The following is a 6000-nucleotide window of genomic DNA, read 5'->3' on the forward strand; positions in this document are numbered from 1 at the left end:
ACCGAAACACATTACTGCTTCACGGCAGAAATAGGCGCCGTTGTGGTACCCATAATCTAGCCGGCATCCTGTGCAAAGGAGCCAAAAAAAACTTACAATTTTTTATGAATTTCTTACAAATGTATATTTTTAGTAGTTTTGTCTAGTATATGACCTTATTACCTTTTACAAATTTTATAGTTCTAGGTCATCGATCCCAAGGATCCACTTGGCCAAGCGAGCCCAAGGCCGATTTCCTACCAGATGGAGCGACGAAATAAAAGACTCCAGGTCCCCGAGGCTTAGCTCCGTCGTCAGGACCGCGATGGATAGAATCCGATGGATACAAATAGTTCACTCCAAGAGTGGACCACTTGTTGGTGACTACGGTCCTCAGTCATGAGGAAACTACTAGAGAGAGAGATCAACGATACGACATGGGTATCTCAAAGAGCGGGTAAAAAAAGCGCGTACACTTTTTCAAAGGGCCGGTAACGCCCTTTAATTCCTCTGGTATTGCAGGAGAATGTGACCCGTTCGCAATTTTGTTTTCTCTTTTTTTTATGGAAAAGGAGGACAAACAAGCGTACAGGTCGCCTGGTGTTAAGTGATCACCGCCGCCCACATTCTCTTGCAACACCAGAGGAATCACAGGAGCGTTGCCGGCTTTGAAAGAAGGTGTACGCACTTTTTTGAAAGTTCCATGTCGTATCGTCCCGGAATCACCCCACAAGGAAGTTCATTCCACAGCTTTGTAGTACGTGGAAGAAAGCTCCTTGAAAACCGCACTGATGAGGACCGCCACACATCCAGATGGTGGGGATGATATCCTAATTGGTGGCGTGTCGTGTGAAGGTGGAATTCGGCGGCAGGAATCAAGTGAAACAGCTCTTCAGAACACTCCCCATGATAAATGCGGTAGAGGAAATTATCTTCTCTCTAAAAATAGGTGAATACCTTATAAATTATGATCCCCTTGGGACTGTCGAAATATGCGATTTTTGCAGCATCAGCGGCCGTTTATTTTTTTCACGGTAACTTAGAGGTTTGATTTTTTCACAGTCTCAAGAGATTTAAGGCTTGAGTATATCATTTTAATTTCAGCTCGATACCGGCAAGTGTTCCCGAGATAAAGGGTCTTGACAGACAGACGAACGGGTAACAGCCCTAAAAATCAAATTGAAAAGTTGGCGGGCAAATACGCGTGCGGCTTGTCGTATCTAGTACATAATTTCATTGTTATACATTGTGTCAATAAATATTAATGTCAGTGTGATACTAGAACATCGATAAATGTTACCCAAGAAGATATTACTAGGTAAGAGGCTTAGATTAAGGATTAATCTCCGCTGTAAATAGTAGTTTGTTTTATTATGGCAACTTTAAGATGCTTGTGTACGTGTCATCTTCAAACTCAATGGCATCTTTCAAATATTGCAACATACGCTTCGTGTTATTTTACATTGAAATTAATAAAATACAATTTGCTTACTGATGATATGTGATCCCAGTGTGTTTATTATTTCTTGTAGTATTATTTTTACAAAGTTGTAATACGGCATTTAAGTTTCAATTATTAGCAAAGTTTAACAGAACATGTGGCACATCAACGTCACACATTGTTCGTGACTGGCTCGAGTACGCCCACTCGGGAGTAGTATTAGTTGCCAGACTTTGCGACTACGCCTGCGGTATCTGGTTGCAGTGCAGACCAATCCATAATCTAAGGCAAGAGGTTGATTAGCTGAATTCTTTTTGAGATTTAAGAATCTAAAATCAATATTTCTGTCTCGCAAACGCAGGCGAAAGAAATAGACTTATTAGTGTGATAAAGTCAATTCCGACTTAAAATCGTACGTAAAAACTAAAAAATCAGTTTCGTCCTCGACTATCTTCTCCAAAATGCAGCACTTTACAAACTAATTTGATTTATTACAGCCATTATTTATATTATAGCCATTGTAAAATACTCTATTGATTGAAAAGAGTGGCTGTTGATTTTCTTGTATCTTCTATTTTTACCAAACTTATGGTCTATTCGGTAATTTAAAAGAAATATTTATAGCATAGATCATTTATACGTCTAGATAGACTATGACAGATGTGAAAACGTCGAAAAAATGAGAATTTAGAACTAACCTCTATTTTGAGCCATTCACGCACACTAATACAAAGAGTCATACAATTCGCGAGTGTAAGACATAGCTTTTCACGTAGCTAGTGAAATTACTGGGCAAATGAGACTTAACACCTTGTGCCGCTCAGATTTTTTGGGTTTTTCAAGAACCCTGAGCGGCATTGCATTTTAATGGGCAATGCGTATTAATTACGAGTTTCTTGCGCAGTTACTTCTCTCTTAGAGCGCCATTTGTTTCCGAAGTTCTGGTAGTGTTTAAACTGACATCAAAATGAATTTTGAGTAAATAAATCGCTTTAAATAAATATTGGTCTTATCAAGCCAAGTATACGTCTTCCATACAAAAGTTTTCTGAATGTTGGCGTTACTAAAACGTGTACAGTAACTGTATAATAGAGAACTTATGTATGGAAGAATTGCTGATGTGTCCTGTTAAAGGGGTCCTCAGTTATAAGCAAAATAATTGTTATGTAGAGTAATCAGTGTGCGCTACAACTTCCAATTGGTTACAATACAGCGCGCGTTTCGTGGTCGGACGAAATCACGTTTCGTTCGCACGTACTTCACACTGGTTAGTTCAGTTTTAGAGCAGCTCGCGTCAGCGAAGCGCTTGCGCTGTTCAGTTTTGTTGCCGGCGAGACGATCTTTTTTTAAAACGGGATTCATCAAACCACGCAACTTTTTACTCTGAATATTGTGCTGTTAAAGCGGATAACTTATTTAGTTTCTTGTGTTGTGTTGTTATTGTGATTCTACACTGTTTTTGGTGACCCGTTTGCGCTTGGTATATGATACGAATTGCTATTTGCTTCACACAAGTTCATTGTCATCTTGTACATCTGATTGACTCCCTGGTGAGTGTAATTGTTCATCTTAATAATTCTTATAAGACTGATACTCTCATAAATTATGTAGAATGCCACAGATAATAATTGATAACAAACTGAATATCGTACACCTATATGTCTTGATCAGCGTTCAAAAAAAGATAAAAATGACTAGAGGTTTTACAAGGGACTCTCGTCTGTGTAGGTATATAGGAATCTTGTCTGTTTAATTAAATAGTCGTGTGTTTAGTATCGATTGAAAAGTAATATTAATATTGTGAATGTACATTATTATAATGTAATAACATATTATTGTGATACCATTTTGTTTAAATGTTGTTCGTGTAATGATACCACTGTGTAGGCTTTGTTGTAAACAAGTTATGAATATAATCGGGTGTGCACTTTTTTCATGTTGCTGAGTTAGATATTGATATTTTGATTCTGAGAATAGAACTTAACTCATTACCTAAGAATATGTAATAGTACTCATTACTTAGAAATCAACTTCAATATAGTTTTATAATATAATTATTAGGTAGTTACCCGCAAGGTACTTCGTGCGCGTGCAATTTACTGTGGGCAGCATTATTTATTTTTTAATATACTCACTTTGCAAATAATACACAACAAATTGCTGTGGTTAATACATTTTTATAAACTGCCAGCTATAGAACTTTCAACCCCTTTCATATCTCCACACAGGTCTAAATTTCGACAACGCTAGAACAAATATATATTTATTTATTTTCTTTGATTAACTCGAGTGTTACACATTTAAATAAAACACTTTTAAAGGATTAAAACGCGTGTAGGGGGACTGTCCCCTGAAAACGAGATCTGGAAAGATCTTGAAACTTCGGGTTAACTAAAATAAAAATGTAACTTTTACGCAAACATCTAATGTAAAACCGTTACAATTACACGCGTTTTAATCCTTTAAAAGTGATTTATTTAAATTTATTTATTTCTTATCAAGTGCCTTAATATAAATTTTCATGGTTTACTTCGCTATTGAAGAACTTTCATACAAATTTCCACCCCCTATTTCAACCCCGCCAAGCCTTTTGGTTGAGATAAAAGGTAGCCTATGTCCTTTCCCATTCACATTTATTATATTAGTAGGTACCTATGAACTAAATTATTTGTATGTTTATGTGCATGATGTGTTCACCTGTAAAAGCAGGAACACGATTTTTGGACTTTGTGTTACAATTTTATGAATTGACATGTGTATTCTGTGTTAGTGGACCTTGAATAAATAAATATATAAACGGAATAAATCTTATAATTAGGTATATCTCGTTTGATAAAAGAAAATATATTTTTATTTGATTCTTGGTAGGTACCTAGATTGAACTAAAAGAGACTTCATACAATTAATAATTATTGTGGTTACTCCGATATCGCTTTTTAAAAATAAGTACCGACTTAATAAAAGCGAGACTTATTTCTATGAATATTTTTTACTTCGCTAATATCGAGCGATACTTCGAATTCCGTTCTTTAATTCTTCGCATTCTCCTCGGATATCGATGTATTTTTAAAGACTTTGATCGTATACTTACCAAAGTTGGTTATGATTAAACAATATCATGCACTTATGATTAAATTATGGATTTATTTCCGCTACGCTCCAAATAGATACCGCGCTACCTAACAACAATAGATTTTTTATAACGGCAACTGTTAGATGCTTGTGTACGTGAAATCTTGACACTCAATGGCATCTTTCAAATATTGTAAAATTAATAAAATATAAAATACCTACTTACTGATGATAAGTGATCCCAGTGTGTTTCTTATTTCTTGTAGTATTATTATTCGCAATCCGGCAATTTAGTTTCAATTATTATTAGTTAACTTTAACAGAACATGTGACACACGTCAACGTCACACATTGTTCGAGACTGGCTCGAGTACGCCCACTTAGTTGCCGCACTTTGTGACTACGCCTACGGTATCTAGTTGGAGCGCAGCGGAGACCAATCCTCAATCTAAGCACTTATGATTTATCGAGTCTCATTAATATTATTGAGTTCTCGATATTTTAGAACTACGCTGTCTTCACATTCAGTAATGTATGTACTTATGTTGTGATCATAAAGGTCACGTTTCTAACATTCGTAATATAAAATATATCAACACATTGGCTAGTATATTATTACTAGGTATACTATTATATTGAAATACAACGACTCTAATAACTATAACATCTGATCAGTGTTGTTATATAAATAAAATAGTAGATTGTTAACCGAAGGGTCGAAAGAATCAATTCGCGAGGTATTTAGACGCCCGAGCGCAGCAAGGGCGGCTATAGTCCGAGTAGGAATTGATTATTAAAAGTAGTTGTTTATCTAAACTATTTCTTGGTAATATATAATGATATTAGTGGTAACTATTTAAAATTAATTGTCAAATTAGGACAATATATGTCGACTTTTCAAATTTTAAATATGGAACTCACCGCGTAATTTTTGCAGCTTATTCCGCTCAAAGAAGTTTGCACTGGTTCACACTGGCTGTTTAGAAAGTTACGTGGCCGCAGATTTTTTTTCTACACAAAACTTCACAGCTGTCAGCAGTTCTATTTTTAAAATTCATTCCGGCCCTTAGGTGGGAAGTAATTTGTATGAGTTTTTCTCCTCTTTATGCTTTTATCCTTTTTTTCCTCTCTATGGAGGGAAGCAGTATTTTCCACCCAATAATCTGATCAAAACAACATAACTTACCGAGCATGAGAAATGAAAAAAATATTACATTGTTAGAGCGCTTTTGCACTATATTCCATTATAGTCCGATTCGTACCCGTGAAAATAGGGTCCGAAGTAGTCTTAGAACTATTTCTATGCTAGTTTACGAACTATATCCGGCTTCCGTCATCCGATTTCTTTCCAATTTTTTATTATTCGTGTTTTCTCGGATACGAATTCTGATCGGACGTAGTGCGAAAGCGCTAGGTATAACAATTTAATATTGAATCCAATCCCGAACATTACTTGTAATCTTTGAATGTGCGGGATCGTTGATTATCGATCCCGCAGATAGATGCCG

Source organism: Leptidea sinapis, chromosome 2, assembly GCF_905404315.1.
Source record: "Leptidea sinapis chromosome 2, ilLepSina1.1, whole genome shotgun sequence".
NCBI classification, from domain to species: domain Eukaryota; kingdom Metazoa; phylum Arthropoda; class Insecta; order Lepidoptera; family Pieridae; genus Leptidea; species Leptidea sinapis.